Source organism: Chinchilla lanigera, unplaced genomic scaffold (genome assembly GCF_000276665.1).
Source record: "Chinchilla lanigera isolate Chin_1 unplaced genomic scaffold, ChiLan1.0 scaffold00028, whole genome shotgun sequence".
In the NCBI taxonomy this organism is placed as follows: domain Eukaryota; kingdom Metazoa; phylum Chordata; class Mammalia; order Rodentia; family Chinchillidae; genus Chinchilla; species Chinchilla lanigera.
The window spans coordinates 23,061,929-23,088,079 of record NW_004955429.1 but is presented as its reverse complement, the minus strand read 5'-3'; the positions used below and the strand labels follow the sequence as shown (position 1 = coordinate 23,088,079).

The window sequence follows — 26,151 nt, the reverse complement described above, 5'->3', positions numbered from 1 at the left end:
AATAAAAAAATAAAAATACAGACTTTCAAAACCTGATAGGAAATCAACAATGGTTACCATATTGCATATTGTTATCTTCAAAGTAGTTGCTCAGATTACAAGATATAGGCATGTAAAATTGACCAAACAATATAAGCACAAACTGTTCCTCTCAGTGAATAGAAATTAGTAGTGCAATTATCTTTTTTCCCTTCCTCTTTTCTCCTTTTCCCTATCCTAGTTGTTCTTTCCTTTTGAGCAGTTACTTTCCCTTTCACAGTATCTATTGTACCTTTTGGATCTTATTTATTCTTTCAGTTTCTTACACTAGGAAGATAATACAATGTTTACACATGTGAGTTTGATTTATTTCACTTATGAGTATGATCTCAAGTTGCATCTACTTACCTACAGAAGCCTCAAGTTTATCTTTCTTTACAGCTGTGTAATACTCCATTGTATAAAAATACCGTATCTTTTTTATCCATTCCTCTGTTGATGGGCATGTGGGTTGTTTCCAAGACTTAGCTATGACAAATTGTGCTGCTATACCTGGATCAAATGGGACCTCTAATCCTAGTTTTTTGAGGAATCTCCACACTGATTCCCACAGTGGTTGCACCAGTCTACACTCCCGCCAACAGTGGAGAAGGGCTCCTTTCATCCCACAGCCCTGCCAGCATTTGTTACTGATTTCTTGATGATAGCCCTTCTTTCTGGGGTGAGATGGAATCTCAGTGTTGTTTTAATTTGCATTTCTTGAATGACCAATGATGTTGAACATTTTTTCATATATTTATTTGCCACATATTTCATATATTTATTTCTACATATCTAAATTTCTAAGTAAACTACTTTCTACATAAAAGAAGAACTGAATATATTGCTGTGATTACTTTTGTCTCATTGCTGAGACAAAATACCCAGTACCCAAAGTTAGAGGAGGAAAGGTTTATTAGCTCACAGTGTGTGGAAGTTTCAGTCTGTCATCAGCTGGCTCCCAGGCAGGGTGGCATGGCTGAGGGACAACCATTCACAGTAGCAGAAGACAGCAAAAGCAACAATAGCAAAAGGAGGAAGAGTGTTATGGTTCGGGGTTATTCTGCAAAGGGAACATATAATGCATGACACATACTTTATAAAATTATTTATAATAGTCACCTAAAGAATCATATATGAGTGTGTACAGGAAATCTGTCCACACAGTAGAGACCAAAAATCCAGCTGAGGGCCTGGATCCCGCAACAATGTCCTGCATGAGTCCACCTGAAGACCTGGAGCTCATAATAATCCCTACCATGAATCCAACCGGAGGCCCAGAGCCCATGACACACCTCATGCAGGCCTGTTTCACGGATCTACACTGGGAAGGCCCAAAGGTCAGTGGTGGAATCTAGAAAGTCTGTGCCAGCGGGATGAAGGATCTTGTGCCAGCAGGCTGAGGGATCTACACTGGAGCCAGGAGTGATACTCAAAGTAAGAAACAGAGCTCTCCTGAAAAGTACCACAGCCATCCTCAGAGCAAGTTAAGTCTTGAGCTCCTCCAATGGTGAAGACAGCCGAGTTCCCATCAGGAAAGCTAATGCAGCAAGCTTCTCCAGGAGACTGGGAGTGCACCATCTTCCCCTCGGGAGCCAGGAAGTGATGCTCAAAGTGAGGACCAGAGCTCCTCCAAAGTAAACCGAAGCTATTCTCAGTGCTAGCAAGGTCCCAAGCTCCTCAGAGGATGAAAACAGCCAAGTTCATCAGGAAAGTCAGCATGACAAGTTCCTCCAACAGAACCAACAACTCCTTACAGCTTCTACCAGCTCCCAGAAGCCTTTCTCAGCTCCCAACAGCCTTCTCTCAGGTCCTAACAGCCTAACTTCTTCTCCAGGTCTGCCTCTTATGCTGCTGGCAACAGTCCTCAGGCGGGCCTCCCGCACCCATGACCACGGTTACTCAGCTCAGCTGCGGATTATAAGGTGACCACCAGTTGGAAATGCACTACAAGGAGCAAGCATCTTTTCCTCTCTTATCTTGTATGCAGGCTACCTGCCCTAGGCTGGATCCTCTATACCCTAGGATGTAGAACTTCTGAGTCACTTAAACTTCTAAACTTCTCACGCTCACACAATGAATCAACTATTACAGCAGCCTAGGACGTAAATAGCTGCCCTAGATTAAGTCCTCTACACCCCAGGATGTAGAACTGCTGAGTCACTTAGTTAAGCTTCTAAACTTCTCAACACAATGCATCAACCTTTACAACTGCCAGTGTATTTTCTTATGATGCGACTTTCACTGAGCAGAGTGCTTACACTGTTACAAACAGTACCGTCATGGTTTGGGGGTTAATTTGCAAGGTGAACAATATAATACAGGACACATATTTTGTAAGATTATTTATAATAGTCACCCAAAGAATCATATACAAGAGACTGCAGGATATCTGTCCACACACTAGAGACCAAAGAATCCAGCTGAGGGCCTGCATCTCATGATAATGTCCTGCATGAGTCTAGCTGAAGATCTAGAGCTCGTAACGATGCCTCCCACCAGTTCAACTGGAGGCCAAGAGTCAACTGGAGGCCATGAGACAATGTCTCATGCAGGCCTGTTTCACAAATCTACACTGGGAAGGCCCAAAGGTCAGCGGTGGAATCTAGGAATTCTGTGCCAGTGGGATGAAGGATCTGTGCTAGCAGGGTGAGGGATCTGCACTGGAGCCAGGAAGCGACACGCAAAGAACCAGAGTTCCCCTGAAAAGTACCACAGCCATCCTCAGCAACAATGGGGTCCGGAGCTCCTCCAATGATCAAGATGGCCCAGTTCCCATCAGGAACGTCAACACAACAAGCTTCTCCAGGAGACTGAGCAGTGCACTATCTTCCCCTCCAGAGCTAGGAAGCAATGCTCAGAGTGAGGACCAGAGCTCCTCCAAAGTGAACCGATGCCATTCTCAGTGCCAACGAGGTCCTGTGCTCCTCAGAGGATGAAAACAGCCAAGTTCATCAGGAAAGCCAGCATGACAAGTTTCTCCAACAGAACCAACAGCTCCTTACAGCTTCCACCAGTTCTCAACAGCTTTCGTTCAGCTCCCAACAGCCTTTGAGTTCTCAACAGCCTTTGAGCTCCCAACAGCCTCCTTCTCCTTCTCCAGTTTTGCCTCTTATGCTGCTGGCAACAGTCCTCAGGTGGGCCTTCCACACCCAGCAGATGCTTACTCAGTTCAGCTGGGGGTTATAAGTTGACCACCAGTTGTCAATCCACTACAAGTACTATGTGATAATATAGGATAAACCACTGATTAAGAGAATATTCCATACAGAGCGACCCAGATCAGATGACTAAATCAGCTTAATTCTTAACCCTTACAAATGTTTTTTAAATGTTTAAAAGAGAAGCGGTACATCCTTGGAGAGGAAAGATGATGTATCAAGATGGTAGAGTGGGAACAGACATGTATGAAGAGAATTTTACCAAGAGAAGATTGCACTGAGGGTATAAGAATAAATGAAATATATAAAACTCTCAATTCTAGGCTAAGCTTAGCTTTGGTTTGGTAGCCAGTTGTGGACTGTAACTCTTACCTTGGGAATGGAAAATATAAAAATACTGCTTAAATAAATACTTAAAAATAAATTCAGATTAAATGTATTTAGTCTTGCAGTACATGACAGGTATGTACTAAACCAGGTATAAAAACGTGACAGCTGGGACTGGGATAATGCCTGTGGAAGTGAGCAATCTTGTTTTTGTAAGTATTCTACGAAACCAAGTGTTTGTAATGAAATTGATTTCATTAATCACAGCAATGCCACAAATACAAATTTTGGGAGCTATTATGGTATATTCAAGAAGATTTTTGAAGAAGCACTTCATCTGGAAAACATGTTCATGTTGTTGAGTTCTTGGGTTAACTATAAAGCACAAATGAATTTATTATTTCTATGAACTGTTTTCTTTCTAGTGCTGAATGCAAGATTTAGGTACATTTTTAATACCTCCTAGTTTACATGATGTTTTTATATGTTTAGTGCAATGCCATATTTTTAAGTGTACTTCAACAGGTCACAGGAAAATGACTAAAAAGTTAACTGAGGATTGCAGTATTTTTAAGCTCTTTCCTTCCATTTTAATGGTCTACCTGGTATAAGACCACAATGCAGACAACTGGGGTCTTATAGCAAGACTGGACTGTACATCTCCACACCATCATGTGAGTAAGGGTGAACTTCACGTGACATCTCACTTTGCACTGTAACAGTAATAGGTACAAAGATGAATATGCTTAGCACTCAATTAAGTATATCAATCCTGGCTTAGACATCTATAGCACAAAAAGAGAAAAAGTTTGAAAGCCCACTTAAAAATATGTGTATAGTGAAATTCTCCTTCCAAAGTAAGAAACATTAGATTATAACGTATTTGGTTAAGAAATATTTAGGTAAGATACTCTTTATAACTAAAACTAATAATAGTACTTTATATTTAAAATCTCAAAAAGTAAATCACTTCTTAGATAGTCACTCTTCCACACAGGGTCTGCAGTATGACTGAGGAGGGAATTCCAAACAATCCATTTTTATAGCAGCAATGACAAAGAGCAAAGACATCTGCACTTACATCTACGTATTACAAATAATTTCAGGCCCAATTAACAAGGTTCTGAAGGCTTCTTACGTTTCTATTTCTGGATGCAAATTTGGGTAGCTCTTAAAATCTTAAGAAATTCTGAATAATTTTGTTGTTGTTCATAATGGAAAAGAAATTAAATTAATTGCTAAGATTCCTCTATAAAGGGTTATGAAACAACGTAATCAACATTTGTGTTTCTAGACTACCCTTCAGAAGGGAAAAAAAGGACAACAAATATCCCAAATACAGGTTTTACATTCAAAGAAAATTGTCACTGTATATACTTATAACCAAACCCTCAAATTATGTTTATAAAACTGATAAAATGCCCAGGAACACAGTTCAGTGGCACAGCTCCTGCCTGGCAAGCACAAGGTCCTGAGTTCGATTCCTGGTACCAAAAAAGCAAAACCCACAGAATATGTAAAATATTCACCCAATGGTAAAGGCTTACAGATGTTAGAATTAGTTACATAAATGAAAAATACATTGAACATTGTGGCACATACCTATAATTGTAGCACTCAGAAGGCTTAGGCAGGTCAATCACAAGTTCAAAGCCAGGCTAGGCTAACAGTGAACTCAAGACCAACCTGGACTACACAGTGAGACCACACCTTCAAAAAATGGGAGAGGGAGAGAGAGCAGGTGGGAAAAGGAGAAAGAAAGGTGGAAGAAAAAAGAGCTAGAGATAGAGAGTGAGTGAAGGAGGGAGGGAAGGAAAGAGGGAGGATGAAAGAAAGAGAAAAAGGGAAAAAGAAAGAAAACCAACAAACCTAGCTGGGCAGAGGTGTACCCCTGTAATCCTAGCACTGTGGGAGGCTGAAGCAGGAGGATCACAAACTCTAGTCCAGCCTTAACTTCGCAAAATAAAAAAGGTAAAACAAAAACAGCTGGGGATGTAACGTAGAGTGAAGACCCTGGATTCAATCCTTAAAACTGAAAAAAAAAGCAAAAAACACAGACCTGATTGTTTAAACAACTCTAGTAAGATGATGTTATTTTTTTAAAAATTATAATGTATTTTTTAAAGTACAGAAAAATCTGTCACTTAACAAAAATTACGAAGTACAGTGAAAACACTAAGAGATATAATCCCCTAGAAAATGCTCCACCTCCCCTTACCCTTTCTACCACACCCAAGATCAGAAAGATCTTTTTCTACTTTAACAGTAACAGCAGTAGTGGTGATAGCAGAAGCTAGGATTCTTAATGTGTCCTTGTTTAATACATGCAATATACGTGTGCTACATATTTTTATAGCACGTAGTATCCTGTCACAAAATTTCCAGGACAGTGGGATTACTTGGAAAACACGGCCTTTGTACTCCCAGGGGAAACTTCGGGGGTGACACCCCACCATCACAGTACCGATCTGACCTAAGCTGTTACGTGACGTAAGCATGATGGAGAGAGGTGAACAGAACTTTAAGTTACTTTGAACAATCGACAGTACACAACTAATAGCACTGGATTAACTAACTCGGTGATTCCTGGTTCTCAATAATCTTGTCTATTTGAATAAAACTGATTTCTTCATGTTAAATTTTAGTTCCAATCTTCCGTCAATGGTTAAACTTTACAGAACATGAAAAGGCTTTTATCATTCTTTGAGATCTGTGCTCCTTATTTAATATATCAAAAAGCCTACTTGACAATGCTATTTATAGCCAAAGGAGGACTAAATTTTACTTTGCTGAGAGATCACGCAAGACAAAAGAGAGATAGTCAATAGGCAAAGACTTTAATAGAAATAGTACCAAGTGTCCCATATACCACCACACAGGACAGGGATACAGGAATCAGACACACTGTGATGAACAGGTAGAGATGTGGAAACACGAACACCTGTAAAATCACTGAGTCATTCATGAAGATGCAGAATGAGAGACTTTTGCCTTATCTGAGAAGCAAATAATTTCATAACTGAACGTCAAAAGTATAGCCAGTCTCATGGAGCAGCTCCTCACTAACTTTCAAACTTATTTGCAAGATAATTATGCTTTTGTGGTGCCACTGTTGGGTAGTGATGCTCTACTTTGTTATACCCCAATTAGCCTTTTAAATAACCAAACAGAAAACATACTAATTTACATAAATACGAGCTACAATTCTGGCAAACACTACCGTGACTCATGTGAATTTTTATACGTTATCACCTTTTTCGTAGTTATTGGGTGAGGAGAGAGCAAAACATATGGCATGTGTTGAAGTAAAACTCAGCTATTACGTACCACATCCTACGCTAGCTGCTTCTGGACATGAGCTCACTATATCTGAAAATGGCAATATTAACTTTTATTGATCTCACACAACACATTAAAAACACCCTGTCTATCATATCTCCTAGTTCAAATTAACTCTTTCAGATTCTACACTAGAGAAACAATGTGGTGCTTGCACATGTATGTTTGACTTATTTGATAGACACTGTGAATTGATAGGAAAGCACTCAAAGGTAAAGGATAACTGGGATATGGGAAAAGAGAAGGGAAAGAAGGAGAAAGTTTGTAAGTATGCAGGATAGTCAACACGGCTGTTCTACTGTCTTGTATTTCTTTGCTGAAAGAAACTGTCAATGAGTCCTTGGTTGATCAGCTTTGTATGTCTATATCTGTTTTCATGAGAAACCACTTTGAAGATATCAATATCTAATACAACAAGCATTGTTAATTCCCTACCACTCTGTAACTTCGTACTGTCTGTACTGCTCCTTTGCTATTTTGTAAAATGTTGTCTGTCTGTTAATATTTTCCTCCTTTCATTTTTAAAATAAAAAAAAACAAACAAAAAACACCCTGAGACACAGAGAGATTAAGCAACTTGAACACGATTGTATCTAGGACTGAAACCGTGAATGGGGAAGTTGAAAAATGCCTCCCAATCCACTAGTGCCCATAAGCGTTCAGAGGAGAGGGACTGCAGGAGGGACAGGCCCGCAGGGTGTAGCAGCAGGTGGCCAGGCCGCATGAGGGCCAGGAGGGCCAGCACCGGCAAAGACCTTTCACTGTTTATGTTCACGAATACCAAGTTTACTTCTAAGTGCTATGAAACGGTAAAAACCTGTACACCTAGAGACAAAACTAGAACCAAATCTGTTTTAAAGACAGACCATGTCTGTACTGTTAGTAACAGTCAAACTTTTAGAGCAAGCCTTTGTCTCTAAGGAAAAAATTACCGTAGCCCTCTTACATGCTACCAGTAAGCTGGCCAGCATAACTTATTCCTCATTTTTTCTGAGGGTCTTTTTCCTTTCTTTTGACAAGTATGTCCAGTTCCACTGCTCAGCACTATGTTTTAGTTTCTATCTCTGGCCCTGCCGCTACACTACATCCCGCAAGTCCCCAAGCTAGTGCTTCCCTGTCTCGTATCTGCAATTACACATTCCATTCCTTTTTCACAACACCTTGCCAAAATCAGCTTCTCCCATCAGGTATATCTCTGTCTCCTATGCAGACATTCCTGAGGCTAAAGAAGAGATCAATTCTTGTTGGACCATTCCAGCAGGAGCAAGGGCCTGCTACCTATGAAGCCTAAACATACTTTTTATCAACATGTTGTCTGATTTGTGCTACTTGTCCAGCTGCCTGCCTATCTTTGTGTTCTAATGTCCATCTGAAGCATCTAGTGCACAGCAATCATCTTTATTTAACTTCATTTTTACAATTACTGCCTTACAAAGTGCCATGCAAAACCAGCTACAGAATTAATTTTTCTAAGCTGCTTCATTTTCTATATAATCTAAATATATAACCTTGTAATTTTAATTAAAATAAGCTAAATATAACTATTTTCTATGTGTAGATTCTTCAGCAATTTAAAAATCTTTAGTATATGACTCTTCTGAAACTGTCCATTTGCAGTGGGCGCAAACAGAAGGTGAGGCCGCGGGCTTCACGTCAGGCCCCCAGTCACACTCTAAGACGCAGGAGTGTCCCCACCATCACTGGCCCAGCGACGCTCCCTGCTTAAAACTGCAGCTCAGTGCTCCCTGGTATCTCTTCTGAAATTCTCCACAAACCAGGAGAGAATCTGCAAAAGGCTGTCCACTCTGGACTGAAGCCAGGCAGGTCTAAACCTGAGCCAGGCAGCCTTTAAAATGCCTCACAGGGTCGGAAATGTCTTTCACCAATTTTAAAACAGAGCTCACCAGGTAAGTCATCATAAAAAATCAGTACTCTCCTTACCTACAGCTTTAAAAACTTAGTTCTCTACTACGTGCCAAGAGGGTCACACACTTATCAACTCTGCAGAGAAACACAGTACTGTCAATATCTCTCCTGAGCTGATCTTTTTCCTAAAGGAAAACAGGATCTTATTCTAAAGTGTGGCTCAAACATAATGAATGCAGGCTTGGATTTATGTAATAGAAATTTTCAGAAAAAAGTCTGTAAGGATCACTATGAACTGAGCCCTCCCCCAGTATTCCACATTTTATTAGAAAAGAGGTGCTCTCAGGTGAAAACATTTTCGGTTTTAGCTTGGTTGTGCAACAAGTGAAATTAACAAAACTTTAACAAGGAAGAAACCTAAAAAGAGCTCAGATGTGATACAACAATAACCTTCCATCCTAAATCTGTGAGTGCTATGTAGTTTCCATTAAGTTAAGAAACTGACAGTGTTCCTTAAAAAACACGTTTGAACTTTTGAATTTCTAAACTTTAAATTCTAAAATATTTTAATAAAGTTTATAAGCACTGTAACCAGGGGAAACAATTATGACCTTGAAAAAGAAATGTGTTAAGAGATGATTACCAAGTAAAAAGGTGCTGCACGAGGCACAAAGCGTCAGGCTTTACGAGTGAAGGAAACACTGTCTCGGTTACTTAGCCACGCAGGATGTAAGCTCGGCGTGTAATTCTGGGGCTCCAATCATTTTCATTTCTCAGAGGATGTGTATCGTGACAGCACTGCCTTGGTAAAGACTCTACGGGAAGTCTGACCATTTCTGATATTTCTAAAAGGAAGTTTGAACAAGACCCTCCATCTCTGTACATATGCAACTGTTTTGAATTAGACTAATTTTCTACAATTTTTGATGTTTGTAAGTCACTACTTTAAAAATAATTTTCATCATGGCTGCAATGAGAAGAGGAATGAAGAATCCTCATTCTGCCTCCTGTTTTCTAGTTCTCTCAGCTGTAAGATTGCCTACGTAATTTGTGGGACCCAGGGCAAAATAAACATGGGCCTTTCATTTGAAAATTGAGAATTTCAAGATGGCAACAGCGGAGCACTCGGCCAAGCACAAGGCCCTTCGGAGAGCACAGCGCTGCGGGCGGCACAGGTCGCACGCAGGAAGCCGCCTGCGCTTTCCCGCGGTGCCCTTGACTGTCTCAGGCTTCGCCCTCCGACAGTGAGTTCCTGTATCGTCCTTGCTCCGTCGCCACAAGGCTCGCTGGCAGAGGACACACTCCCTCTCCGATCCTGCCACCACCCTCAGACTGAAAAATCAAAGGACGGATACAAGGGAGCTTTAACAATATAAAAGGTAAAGCCCCGGCTTAGCACAGTATCTTCCTAAAAGTTCTGAGTTACTTTAATTGTAACCTAGGCTTACAGGATAAAAACAGGATATAATAAATGCATTAAAAGATTAACTTGTAATATGTGAAACTTAACAGTATTAAAACATAAGCAAAAAACCCCTTTCTATAAAGGTACAAGCAAGTAGGATGTACTGTGTGCATTTTGCTTGTAAACAGAATATTAAAATCAGTTAAGATATTTAAAAAGGAGCTCAAGGCCACAAATTGGGAATTTTCCCAGTGAGTGAATACTTACATAAGTTTATACCATGTACAGCAAAGTAAAACAACATTTAAAAACACACTAGCAAAAGCCTGCATTTACTATTACCAAATAACTAAAAAAGTCTGAAATAAAACAGACTTTAAGAGTAAAAGCTTATAGAAATGAGCACAGCAATTAGAGAATCAACAATTTTGTTAAAATATAATCTTCAAATACAACTGCAATTATGAAATAAATTTGCTGCTTCACATAGTTTCTGCTTTTAAAAAGAATATAATTTACTATTTTTAAACATCCAAAAGGATAATGTACTGAGTCTTTTATAACTTAACACAAAAATGTAGACTAGTGTGTTCACAGTTGATATGCATAGTTTATTCTTGTGAATTTTCCTCACATTTTTGAATCTATTTTTAAAGACATTTTTATTATTTATAAAATAAATACGATTTGCATTAAGACAAGACAATTTTACTATTTCATGAACATTATCAATCTGTTCCCATTTAAAGCAAAAACACAGGGGCTGGGGATTTAGCTCAGTGGCACAGCGCCTGCCTGGCAAGTGCAAGGTAATGAGTTCGATTCCTGGTACCAGAAAAAAACCAAAACCAACAAAAAAAAATAAAGCTAAAACATGAGACATTAAAATACATAAATCTTAAAATAATTCTTTGTAATACTCCAATTTTGTAAAAACAAAACTGAACACACAATGCAAGAAATACTCTACATTAATCTTTAATATCCAAAATATCAGTTATCCTTTAAAGAAAGTAAAAATATGCAAGTAAACACCTATAGGAATTTTTTCTATCATTTTGACAGATATAGCAGAAAACCAGCTTGAAGACTCTTTTTTTTTTTTTTTTTGAGACAAGGACTTGCTATGTAGTCCAAGCTAACCTTGAACTCACTATGTACCCCGGGTTGGCATCAAACTTGTGGCAATTCTCCTGTCTCAGCCTCCTGAGTGCTGGGATTATTGGCATGTGCCACCACACCTGGTTGAGGACTCCTGACTTTTAAAAATTATTTTTCTATATGCTAGTGTATGAAATGTTATTTTAAATGTAAGAAATAGAAGTCATCCTAATTTTACATAAACAATTCATTTCTAAACAAAAGAGTGACTTAGTGTTTAAATAAAACATGAAATTAGTTTCAACTAACCGGAACAGGTCATTATTTATGTCTATGTTATAACTAGGTAATAGTCACAAATTATCCGAATGAATGTAATTAAACATTTCTAGTTTTGAGTTGTTCAGGGAGTGGTGTAAAACCTACTTCGTTACTAGTTGAGAGCAGTACTTCTCAAAATGACCCAGAGCAGCAGCAGCAATGGTACCTTGAGGACTGGATAGAAAAGTTTCGCACATTCTGGGGCTCCATCTCAGACCTGCTGAGTCAGGAACGGTGGGACAGAGCTCACCCATCTGTCAGCAAGCACTCCAGACGATTTTCATACGCGGCAGGCTGAGAAGCAGCGGCTTCGCACATCTTGGAAAAGTATCATGAGGTCTTTAGAATAGAACTGTCCAAATCTCACATATTTTTATTAACAGCAACCCTAAACCAGTTGACTAGTTCAAGTGCAATAAAAAGAAACAAGAATCAATTTTATAAATACACAAAACCTACTCTGCTCAGCAATAATGCAATCAAGCCATACGAAGAAGCAATTATGGTTAAATGTACAGTATTGGTCAGCAGGAAGGAACTGAAAGAAAGAAGGCACCAAAAATACTTTTAAGTAACACCTACGTCTATGTATGTTATGAACTGAGAGATCATACTTAGCACCTAGCATCTACGAGGCTCACACTAGGTATCACCCAGGACTGTAGCACCGACGAGTGGAAACAACAAGCCAGTTCCGTAAAGACACTGAAAGGAAAGCCATTAACCTGAAAACACAGCTGTCCTCTTGGAATCTGAATCAACTCCAGCACAAACGGGTACTCTGATAACATACAATGTGGCATTAATATCTGCATTTTTAACACATCTTCACTCATGAACGTAAATCTTTCTGCCCTTATCATAAAATATATGTTCCAAGTATTACAGGCTTTAATAAATTTTCTTCTGATTTTTAAAATTGTTTCCTATTTTGCCTTCTTCATTCATACTTGTTGATAAACCACAAAGTCATGTTCATCCATTTTTCTTATTCATACTGCTACACAATCAAGTTCACTACTTTTCCTTCTTTCACATGTTTTGCGATAAAGAGCCTTCCAGGCCTACTTTAAAAGGAATAAACCAAGGATGTACATTTACTTTTAACTCCCTAAAACAATAACATTCCCAAAAAGGCCTTTGAGAATCGGAAGTATCCTCCTCTGGTTAAGTACACAGAGCAGAGCTTCTGGCTCTGGCACTAGAAAGCAATAAATGTCCGTGAAGTAGTGGCAATACACTGTTATAAACATTGCAGAATAAAATACAGCCAATACTTTTTGTGCATGTTAACCATGTGCTCTACCCCTGAGCCACTCCCCTAGGCATAACCAATAATACTCAAAAAGAAATTCAGTTCTTTTGATTCCTATCACAAATTCTGAGTTATATGACCTAAAATCCCTTTCAAAATGTGCTTCTAGTGATTTACTTAGGCCACAGTCTGAATTTAACAAATGTATTTGCAAGAGTAACCCAAGACAGGCATTTCTGGGGAAGCAACATCTCACTGAAAACTGAAGGGCACAAGGACCCTAACTCTGGGCCACCTTGAGCAACTCAGTAAGACTGACGCAAAATAAAAAGGGCGGGGCGGCAGCTCGCTTGTGAAGCGCTCGCGTAGCACAAGTGAGGCCCTGGAGTCAGTCTCTGCTAGTGACAATGAAACGTCCTTCCATCCAGAAACTGAGTGTTCACCAACTGGAGGGTTTTTAAAACAATTCTTCAGTCAAATAATTTTAGCTGCCAAAAAGCTGCATGTCATATACCCCATAGTCATACATTCGTAAATATACACACTGTAAGAGGGAAATATAAAATAAGTGCTTAAAACAGGTAAGATGTTGAAAAAGTGTTCATTATGTGCTCATGCTACAACAATACAACTGCTACCTGGTGAGTGATAAAGGCTACAGTTTACTGAGTATCAGGCTATATACTTAGTTCTTTACAAAAATTCTCTCTAATCACTGTAACAAATCTTTTAGAATTACTATTTCCATTTTTTGTGAAAAGCAAACAACCTGTAACCAACCTTTTCTGTTTGCCTGAGATTGCGAGTAGAATAAAATTGGTATTTAAAGCCAAGCTGTATCAAAGACTACACTTTTCCTCCATATGATATTACCTCTCTTAGATTGTTTATTTTATATGTATGTAAAATTATTGTATTTGTATATCATCAGTTTTTCTAAATAATTTATTGGGATTTTCCAATAGTTAATAGAAGCCCTAAAAGTATGCACTAAGGAAAATTCCAGAATGCTTTTTTTGAGTTAGTCTCACATATCTACACCTCCTTTGTCTAAATTTTGATCTATAAGAAGTTTCTTCTGGTCAAAAGGAAAGAATGACTGGGATGAAGGAAAGGAGAAAATAAAAAAGAAAGGGTAATACACACACACATACACACACACACACACACAAATGGCCGGAATAATTGTACTATTAATTTCTATTGCTTTCTTGAAAGGAACAGTCCGTATTTAATTGTTTAATCATTCCTGCATATCTGTATTTGTTTATCTGAGTAACCAATCTGAAGATAACAGTATGTAATACAACAGCCATTGTTTAATTCTTTTCACCTTGTCTGAAATTCTGTATTGTTTTTATGTTATGCTGTTTCATTTATGTCTGTCTGTCTGTTAATATGTTTTGGTTCTTTTATCTCTAAAATAAAATTTTTAAAAAAAGAACTTTCTTATGGGAAACAATGGTAAAATGAAACAGCATTTCTGGCACTTCCCATGTCAAGAATTTCAGTATTAAAGACGTTTTAATTTTAGGTAAACTCAGGATTGAGCATTTACTCTCATTCATTATAAACCACAGTCTTTATAAAAGGACACTAGAGAACAACATGAAGTCGTAATGAAACTCAAATAAAACAGAAGACAGTAACTGTTCCAAAGCTGTGAGACCTCAGCAATTACCCAACGGCTCAACGCTTACTCTACAGATGAGAAAATCAGGGAAGTAAACTGCAGGCTAGGGTCTCTTGGTGACCCATCAGAACTCTTCTGAAGCTAAGCCTGGTGTGGCATCCACCCCACCAGGCTGCCTTTTAAACTAACTTTGTCATTTCCAGAACACACTATCCACCCTTTCCGGCTCAGAGTTCAACCTTCTCATTGATCCTTTTCCTATCTGCACTATTCTTCAGTCAGTGAGGATAATACTTCAGAGCAATCTTGGGAAGATGTTTATTTCACATTTTCCTGCTTTTACACTGAACTGGGAGGCAAATCTTACTGCTGACAAAATCTCTCTCATGTTTGTATTTTCCCTTCCATCCTTACTATGTCCACACTGGACAGCAACTTCAGCACCTCTAACTAACACCCCTTCTGTGACACTTTCCTGGACCCTTCTACCTTTTCTACTCTTTCACTTCTCAAACAAAAACCAAAACAAAACAAGCTGACCTCGGGCTGCCTACTACAAGGTCAAACTCTTTCCTCTGGGAGTCAGGGCGCCGCTGCATCTAGGCACAAACTAACTTTCCAGGTTTGTTTTTTGTGGTTTTTTTTCTTACCTTTTCATATATTCTCTAAATTCCATTTTTGCTTTAGTCACACTTGGAAAAGAAAATGCCTTCCACTTTTTTTGCATCTGTGAACGTAAGCCAGCTTTATTATTTTAAAATAGCAATGTCTCCAACTTTAAAGCTAGATCAAAACAACTACACTAAACCAGTATTCCAAAGGCATTTGATTTCATGTGAGGAATGATTACTTCTATAAAGACTTAAAAACCTAGTACAATATTAAAATTATAGTGAAACTGAAGAGGCAACAAACCAGAAGTTTTCTTCTGTTACAACACTAATTTTGAAAATGCAAATTGGTTTGAATATAATGAGTATATTAGAGAACAACATGAGCGTAAAGAGAATTTCCCTTTTGCTTATGCACGATTTCATCTGTGAGATGAACCTCTAAGAACTGGAGCCAGCGGGACCAAGTCAGACGGGAGAGTGAACAGGATGCACACATGCACACACCGCACAGCGACCAGCTACCTCAGGTCACTGCACGGGTATGACCACACCCAAGCCGGCCCCGTTACAACTTCCCTTCAGAGTTCAGATAACCCTTCCCACCACTTAACAATAATGCACATCAGAGACCTGACACACACTTCTACAAGTAAACTTCAGGTTTATCAAGGTACAGTGCCATGTTTATTACAGAAGTCGTATATTTCCGAACCACTTAATATATACATAAAACTGTGCTACAATTTTTACTAGGTTCCTGTCTTTTAAAAAAAGTATCACTGACAAAGCTTTTGAGTGTTCATTCCAATTCTATCTTACCCATAAGCCATGTAATTTTGCCCAGTGGTCATTTTCAGAATATAGATGTGATACAGAAAATCTGAATATGCAACCCTTTTGGAAAGAGCAAGAATGTCTTAACTTTTGAGACACAAAGATATTACCTCCCATATTATTAGTAACAGTAAGACGAGTATGCTTAACACCTATTAATAATGATAGCATCAGAATGGTCCATTATTAATAATTAAAAACGACGAAGACTATAATAAAACATGGAAAAATGTATGTCACAATTAAGAAAATATGTATTATGACTATAATTATTTAACACAGTTATGCAGATAGTTAAGACATAAAATGTAAAATATGGAAACTCCAAAATAATTGTGTGGTGGTTTTACAGTGGTTGTTTAAAAATTATTTAAAGATGATCACCTTAACAAAAGTTATAGGTAAGCCACATTGGTATTTGTTTGATCCTTTGAAACTTGTAAGCTTATAAAGCACAAAGTAAGGATGCTGATAGGTATAGTCTCTCTAATATTTTTTGCAACTCTCCTGTAAATCTAAATAATTTTACATAATTTTTAAAAAGATTCCTTACCAATGATGCTTTTATTGACTGCTACTTTTAATAAAACATTCTTTTAAAAATATACACATTATAGAATACTCAAAGTATCATATTTAAATTCTTAGAGAAAAACAATTCTAAAATTTACATGGAACCAGAAGAGACCCAGAAGAGCTAAAGAAGTTTTGAGCAAAAAGAGCACCAAAGGAGGCATCACAATCTGAGGCTTCAAGTTACACTACAAAGTTACAGTAGTAAAAACAGCACGGTACTGGAACAAAAATAGAACATACTGACCAGGAGAAAAGAGGATACAGAAATGACCCCAAGTACCTTTGGCACCTTTGGGTTTCTGACAACGGGGCCAAAAAGGCATGCTGGAGAAAAGATGCCCTCGGTAACAAATGGCACTGAGAAAAGTGGTTAGCCATGTGCAGAACAATGAATCTTGGTCTGGACCTCTCACCCTGTAGTCAAATCAAATCAAATCAAAATGGATCAGAGACATATACATAAAAACAGAAGCACTGATGGAAAGAAATGCTAAAACTCTTGTATATACACAGACAAGGACTTCCTGAACAAAATCTCAATTATGCAAGAAATAATATCAAGAATCAGCAAGTGGCATTACATCACATTAAAAAGCTTGTGCACAGTGAAAGAAACAGAGCGAAGAGACAACCTACAGAATGGGAAAAAATGTCATCTACTCCTCAGACAGAGGATTAATATCTACAAAAAATAAAAAACTCAAACAATTAGATCCCCCCAATAAAAGAGTTGTAAAAATGGGCAACTGAAATGAACAGACACATTCTGAAGTACCAGTGGCCAATAAATACTTGAAAAAATGGTTAGCATCTTTTGCCATTAGAAAAAACAAACCAGAACAGTACTGACAGTCCACCCTATTCCAGTAAGAATGTCTACTCTCAAGGACTCAAAAAAACAGCAAATGCTGGTGAAGTTGTGGAGGAAAAGGAACCCTTCTACGCTGAGGTGGTAATGTAAACTAGTACAATCACTGTGGAAATCAGGGTGGAGAGTCCTCAGAAAACTAAAAATAGAAATTTCATTTGATCCAGGTAGAGCTCTTCTGGTTACCTTCCTAACAGAGCCGAAGTCATCGTATTACAGTGATACACACACCCATGTACAGCGGCATCACAACGGCTACATCACGCACTTGGCCTATGTGCCCCTCAAGAGATACATGGGTTAAAACAATGTGGTATTTATATACAATGGAGTTCCCTTCAACCATGAAGAAGGACGAATTTGAGCTATTTTGTAGAAAAATGGATGGCTCTTGTGATCATAATACTAATTGAAGTAAGTCACAGAAGGCTCAATATCAGTTTCTCTAACATGAGATCCAAAATACGTATAATTTCAAAGGCAAAATAAAAAAGACATGCTAAACAACAAGGAGGTAAGCTCTGTAAAGACGGGATGAGTGGCGAGGCAGGGACAGTAAAACTGATACACAGTCTGAGTGTAGTCACTACATACTGCAATAACTTTTTTTTACAACAAACAAAATTACATACATGTTAAAGTAATTTTTGGCATTAGTACTTATCAAACTGAATAAGTGAATGGTCAAAATCAAGAATTTGTTCAGAGAAGCAAGTTCTGTATGTTATACCAGCATATATAGTCATATTTCTAATGTCTTCAGTTCTGTGCATGTCATTTACCAAAATATTTTGAGTACTTAACAAGGGTATCAAGTATTTTAAAATTTTCTGCATGGGCTATTTTTTGAACCACATACATTCATTCAGTCAATATTCATTAAGTGCATTGCATGAGTCAAGGACTATCTTCCTACAAGCTGAAGATAAGAGAACAAAATGAACAAAATCCTCGTTTTCATGTATAAGTGGTAGGAGGACACAGAAACTGAAGCGGAAAAGCAAATAAACCATATGGGATAGTAGATAACGGGTCTCACAAAAAAAGAAACATGAAGCGGGAAGAACTGGGGTGGAGTGGAAGCAATTCGCAGTTTTAGATCGAGCAGCCGAAGAAAATCTCACGAAGTTGACATCTTAAGAACCCCAAGCTGAGAGACGAGCCACGTAGGCACACAGGGGAACTGCTGTGTGTACAGGGAACACTGCTCTGAACCTCGAAGACGCACCCTTCCCCAGCACGCTCCAAGACAGTGAAGAAGCCAGTATGGCTACAGTAACAGGAGTGGGGACACGCTGCAATGCAGGAACGCAAGGCTGAGCACAGACGCAGGCAGATGAGAAGTCAGTGGACGGTTTTCACTCAGGAAGTGACATAATATGGCCTACTTTAAAAATACAGTTACTCTACCCGTAATATGTTCATGTGCTCCCTAACATTTCGGTCAACGACGGACTGCACATACATGGTGATCCCACACCATTATGTTGCCTAGTGCTATCCTAGCTACCTTAGCTTGTGTAAGTACCCTTTAAGATGTATACACAATGATGAAATCCCCTAATGACACTTTCCCTGTCGTTACGTACACCTGACTATTAAGAATGGACTGAATTAAAGTCTAGGGTAGATATTTTGGAGACATGAAGGTGACTTGGATCAGGTTATAGGAGTGACGAGGACTGGATTTTAGATGTAAAGAGAATGTGTTAATTGAGGTGTGAAGAATTATCAAACCTGAAGTGAAAAGCTGGCATACAGGAGGACACCATGGCCAATTACAGGACTGCAGCTGCCGCTATTAAGATGGAGAAATGGCAGGAGCGGGTTTGGCGGGGCGCGGGGCGATGCGAAGGCTGCCGTCTCAGATTCTAAGACCACCAAAAGACTTCCCATCTGCAAAAGGACGGCCACTTACAGCCCTGGTTCTTGAGGACCTTACCAAAAGCTGTTCCGAGTATGATGTGTCCCTGCTAAAACTCACGTGGGGATTAATCCCCCAACAGCACAGGGCTAGAAGGCGGGGTCTCTGGGAGTGCCTCCGACTAGGTGCCCTTATGAACAGACTAATGTTCCCCAGAGAGTCAGTTAGGACTCCTGAAACCGCACTAACCCTTCAGGGGATAAACGGTCCCTCAGAGCTCCTCTCTTCTTGTGTTTACCAGCCTCAGGTTATTTTATTACAGAAACACACAGCAAACTAAGGGGATGAATGTTAGTTTTAAAACAGCACAAATTCCAAATGTCTGAGCATTTTTCCCAATTTACAAGGAGAAGAGGTAAGGAGCAAACACCAAAACAGAGTGAAAAAGCAAGAGACGGAAATGTAGAAAAACTAGGAGAAAATAGTATCCGAAAATCAAGTGTCAAATGCTGCTGCCAGGCTGAGAAGAGTCAGAACTGATCATCGCACTTAACAGCATGAGTCACGCACAGGAGCAGCTTTGCTCGACTTACAGGGCTTACAGAGACTGAACTCAGAAAGAAGAGGTGACTTTTTCAAAGAGATCAGCGCTAACTACAGAGACAGGGCAGAAGCTAGAGGGAGAACTAAAAACAGATTTTTAAGACAGCAAGAACAGGTACCTTTATTTGTATGTTGGTAGGAAAGATCGAGGACTAAAGCAAAAACGATGCTGCGTGAGAAGACAGAACTAACCCAATTTTCTGACACTCATGAGTTATAATAATCCCCCATTTAAAAGTATTTCAGAATTTGTCCAATGGTTATGATCATAATAGCTCATGTATTAATAATATTAAAGTGTAATATACTCAACAATTTTGAAATTAAGTATGAATGTTGAATAAACGAGTGAATAATACAGTTTTAACAAATGCCATGACCAACACATTATTTCATACATGTTTTCTTTTGCCTTTATATCATCTGAACAAGTAAAGAATGCATTTTAATATTTTTCGACTCATCTGAATTGTGGCTGCTACAGTGCACTCCTGAAGATCAAGGTCTGCTTTTACACTCACACAGCTCTTTGACGTTGGTCCCTACACCCACCTTTGGCTCATACATTCTCAACTCCAGACATAAGCAAATTCACCGGTTAGCTGAGCAGCCACTGTAGAAAGCAAATAGAACAGTTCTCCATTTTTTCTTTGCCTGTTCAACTTTGCTAGAGTTGTACCAAGATATACCTCACTTCAAAAATACTATTTACTCACACCTGGTGTATTTTCTTGTAGAACAACATGTACTTGGGAAAGCTTAAAGACTGAAATGCTTTAAACTAGTGGCTGGCAAAACAAATAAAATAAAAGCAAGAGTTAGACAGTGAATACTTCGGCTTTGAGGGTCACACTCTATCTCCATTACACACTCTTTTTACAACCTGAATCACTTGCAGTACTTTTCTTAAAGAACAATTTTAAAATATAAACGGAATTCTTACATGTTATAGGCCCTACAAAAACAAGCTAAGGGATGGATTTGGCCCATGGACCATTTGTTGATTCCAGATTTAAATAGTTATACAAAATATTAAACATAATCCAAGTAAGTCAGATTTTTAGATTAAAACATTTACTTTAAATGCTTTTATGCTGCAGAAAGGAGGTCTACAACACATCTAACCAAAAACAGAAAGAAATCTCTACTTGAAGTCCCATAATCAGAAATATTCCTGTATCTAAAAAAGCAATGTAATTGTCATTTTACAGAAAATCATGGAATAAAATAGATACTATCTCTAGTTACACAATCAATCCTACTAATATGCTCATCAGGATTCTCTCTTGAATATTTTACTGTACCAGTAAATAGCAAGAATAAGATGGGGGGGAAAGCATTATAATACTGAATATGTTTCAATTTCCCTATTTTAATTCTCTACATTAAAAATACAAAAATGTTAGACTGAAATATTTTGTTAGGAAAGCTGAAGCCATTTTATCAACTTCTTTTGGATTTAAGACTCTGATAAAAGCAGAAGACTCTTTCTCCAAAAAAGATACACAAACTACTGCCGTGATTTCAGAGATCCAGGCCCCCCGCAGCTTGCCCACTGATTCCAGGAGAAGACTCCGTGTGCTCTGTGAAGCTGGCGAGGCCCTGCACAGCCACCGCTCCGACTCCGCACTCCTGTCCTATAGGTGCCCGGGGCTCTCCCTGGTGCACCCTGCCTCGGCTTGTGTCCAAGTCAAACCTCATCTCTCCCCTCTTTTCCTAACAAAGTTTAGTGAACATTTATCTCAGCCCACTCAAGTCTTACCAAGTAACAAATTCTACTTTGTGTCTTTCATATCACATACACAGGAATTGTTATTCTTTTTGTACATAAAGTCAGCACTACTTTAGGAGAATGCACTATAAACGAAAAGGAAAACCGTGAGACAAGACCCTCCCATGAACATTCAGAAAAAATACCCATGAGTTTTAAAGCTAAAGAACAATGAGCAGACCAGGTTTGCTGTTTGGCATAGGTAGAATCTCCGTTAACACAGCACAGTAACAAATGTGAAATTATCCATTAATTCAGATATTGAACAGTTACAGTACTTGTATAAAGCAGATCTAGGCAATACTTCAAAGGTCTCTCAAATCTTTCAGGAACTGAACTCAGTATTCTCCTTTATCACTCTTACTAAACTCCACTGCTTGGACTTAATGAAGGGCACGATCATCAGTTCCTGGCCAAGTCAGAAAGCAATGAGTTATTCTTGGGATTCCTGTATTCCTCATTCCAACGCCCAGTTCATACTGACATTCTGTAAGTCTAACTCCTAGGCAGCTCTCTAATGTTCCACCTACTTTCGTCCTCACTGCCACCACACTAGCTGAAGCCCACTATCACGTTTCCCAGACTTATTGTGAAGCTTACTGATTTCACGCCTGTCTTTCATGGGGCAGATACAGTGATCTCAGAAAAACAGGTACACACAGAATTTAATTGTTATAGGGCCATGACAGCTTTTAGCAGCCAGACCCAAAACATGGGCCGATCTATCTGGCTTCCTCCAGTCCGGTGAGCACAGGCTGCATTTTCTTGTCTAAGTGCTACACAACCTAAGGGTGTTATCTACACTGTAAGAAGTCGGGCACAAGGTCTCCTTAAAGGGTAGGTGACAGGACCAAATGGAAGGAGAGATAAAGGGGGACTTTCAACACGCTAGTGATGTTCTAGTTTTTAACCTGGTGCTGATTACATAGGTGGTTCACTTCATGAAAACTCTTGGAGATATATACTTACAATATGCTTACTGTTCCCGATGTATACTAGGCTTTAATAGGAAGTTTCAAAAATATATAAATCTCATGGTGTCTTCTCACTGTTCATATACTGAAGCCCAAATATGTAGCAGCAATGACTTGAAAGCACTTTGTCGAATTCCCATTTTCCCTCCCCTGTAAGTCTTCTGTCTTGACTGTACGTCGTGCTCCCCACCTTCAGAGTTCTCACACTGCTGTGCCCTCAGCTCAGAGCACTCTTCCACCTCCCTATTTTGCTTCACCAACTTCCAGGAGTGCCCAGGTGCAGATAAGCTTTCATGTTTGCCATCTTAGTAGAGTAGAGCTTGTTCTCTGCCTTCAGCTGAGGTTAGCAATCCCCTCTGCCTTTCCTTCTCAGCACTCCGTCACACATCTCTAGTAGACTGTGAACTCTGTGAGGGCAGGGAATGTTTCATTTCCACTCAATCTCACAGCCGTTGTATGTTTAATAAGTGGTAAAACACACTTATTTATTCCCTATGTTACAACATAGTAGGGAGCTTCGGAAAAGTTTCAAAATTTAAGTACTGCAGTATACACTATTAACATTGCTAAAAGTTTGTAATACATAAATTTAAAGAAAATGAGAATTAAATGCTAAATTGTTTATATACAGAAATATATACAACACTCATGAAAGCTACACAGAAAGAAGTCATTTTTAATAGATATTATTTGAAAGCTCTATTTTAAAAAAATCTATGATAATAAAATTCTGAAATAAAATAGAGCCTAAATAAATTTCTACTCATTCTCTACATATAAATGATGGATTTTTTTATCTCATAAAATATAATGCATCACCACTATTTTAATGATTTGAGTAGATTAATTAACTGTCTCAGTTTCTTTGAATGAAAATTCAAGGTAATATTAATATTTCTCTATTGAAATTTTAAAAACTATAAACATTTGCAAATGTTCCAAATAATAATTTAAACATTACATATTTAAATAATTTGTTGAATGAAGAGTAAAAATACAGTATTTTATTTGTTTAAATTACTCACGGAAAGTAACACAGGTCTAGTAAGTGGCTTTCATAAATTGCTCTTCTTGAATAAAAATAAAATCTGGTTCACTCAACAAGTCACCTTTTACAGGACTGGGGTACAGTGGTAGTGAGTGTGCCTAGAATGCAGTCCAAGCCCTGTCGCTCGAGATGAGTGAGGCTGCCTTCATAAGGCAGTAGGGCATAAGCAATAATCACATTGGGTGAAAATGCCCAAAAGAAAAAGAAATAAAACCAAAACTATATCATTTTTATAATGAGCTTTATAATACCATGTTAGAATCTTTAAAAAATAATTTAAATAACAAACATAGTGTTTTTAATTGTCTTAACAACTGTTTTCTGTATATCAACATCCAAATTTCTTTTTATTATAATATTCAATTAATGGCACACTCATTAAATCTTGAATTAGGCAGATTTTATTGATTATTATCAAGAAAAAAGAAAACATGGTATTTTCCTCATTTTGAGAAGGAGGTATTGGTTTCCTTAGTTAATGTAGAATTACTTGGTAAGTTTCCACAAGTATTAAATTTTAAATGGATGAAGGAGTTATTTAAATTCTTTCCATCTCAGTCTCTTTATCAAGTAGTGGCTGACCAAATTTTTTCTTACAAAACCCTCTGAGAATATGATGAAAATTAAGGACACACCCTCCAAAGCATATATGTACAAAATAAGGTCATATGAAGTTCATCCAAGGATCCTTAGGTAAAAAGAAGACTAGACAATACTTGTGATCTTTTGTAGCTTTAAATTGTGGTTTCAAAAATAAGAGTAAAGTCTTTAAACAAAAGTCAGTCAGTCTTGGGAATAAAAGCAAAAACTCAAATATAGCTCATTCATTTACTCACTGCTGTTAAAGACATTAGCTAGAAAAGGCTAAACACCTTACTTATATATAAATGTAGGCGTTAATTTGACAAAATAATTTATACTCTAGACATTAGAAGTTCAGCAAAAACAAGATTCTTACATAAAAGCGTAATATTTTAAGACATGAAAACGTGTGACATTTACAGCTTCCAAACGACGGTAAGCTGTCTTCCCCCCAAGTCCACCATCACTGTCAGCTTCAATTCCTTTTCAGAGTGAGGAAAGAAAATATTATGTAATGAAAGCTACGCTTGAGACCTTTTAGGTTTCTGTTTTGAGGCAGAGGAGAATACTTTCAGGTCTTGAAATGTTGTATTTTAAAATAATTACTAGAAGACTTTTTTAAAAAAAAGAACACCTTACCTGCAATTCTTGTTCTCTGAAGGAAATGCAGTAATTATAAATGTACCAACGCTCTTGGGCACATTCTCCTAAGCATGAATGGGTTTGGAATGCGCCATGGCTCAAGCTCTGAACTGCTAAACTGCTGCACTGACTGGCAACTGCGTTCACTCCCCGCCTAGCTGATAAGGACACAGGGCTGTCACGGGTAGTCCTTAACTTCCCCACGGCAAGCGCTCCCGCTGAGAGGGGTGTGGAGCCTGCGTAATTACTGTCCTCAGAGAACACGAATTGTCTCTTCCGTAGAGCTTAAGGCAGGTGGATCCACAAAACTAAAAGAGACTGCTATGCACTTCAAAATCGGTACTAAAATTAATATATTAAAATGTTAAAGAATAAAACTGGAAAGATGTTCCTCCCTAACAACACCCCTTACGAGAAATGAAAGATAATGGTAAAACAGTTGATTGTTACACGGGTGAAGACCCACTGGTCAGTATCAGAGCAAAGAACCACAAGTATTTAAATAGCTGTAATATAAAGTAAGCCTTACACTGCAATTCAGTGATCTAATGTTTTGTGTTAATCTTGCTAACTTGAAAGTTAAATAACAGCTGCAGTGGTAACCAATGATAGAAAAATGCTTGAAACTGCCAGGACCTTGAAAAATGCTGTAATTACTGCCAAAAATGACTTCATAAAGTATAGTGCTAGCGACGTACTGTTAAGCAATTGCTACTGTTTTATGTAAATTGCCTAACAGTCAATTGTCCCATCATTAATTTATATTTTATAAATTCAAGTAATCAATGCATAATTTTATAAACCTTATTCTTTAATGTAATAATTTAATTTTAAATGTTTAAATATGTAAGGACTGAGTCACTATCACAGAAAGTCCCTCTTCTGTCTTAAATAACCTAAACAATCAAAAAGAAATGAGCTACAGATAATTTGTGGTTTCCATACTGATTTTTGCGAAAGCTGTCAAGATCCTGTGCAGCATCTCTATCTTGTAGTACTACGAGTTTAGAGGCAAAGTGATGATCATGTCTTCCTCTCAAATTAACCCAGGGCAGGGTAGGGCTGCCAGACAAAATACAATATAACTGGCTAGGTTTCGATAAATATAGCGTAGGACAGGATTACACTAAACAATTACGCGTTACTTATCTGAAAGTTAAATTAAACTGGGTATCTAGTTTTATTCTGTTGCCTTGCTAATCTAGGAACTCTAACCCAAGAGTGCTCAAAGTGTTACGCAGCAGACTTCCAGCACAAATGAAGCTAAAATCTGAGCTATCTATGCTATATTGTAAGTCTATCCTTTTGAATATGTAGTAGTTACCATCCACACATGGCTACTGAGCACC

At 38.2% G+C, this 26,151-nt stretch overlaps 1 protein-coding gene across 2 annotated transcripts in view; it reads right to left on the bottom strand.

Annotated features, from left to right (window-relative positions):
• Positions 1-26,151, bottom strand: part of Zeb1 (zinc finger E-box binding homeobox 1) — a 186,562-nt gene that overhangs the window by 110,109 nt on the left and 50,302 nt on the right. The gene's annotated exons all lie outside the window — the stretch shown is intronic.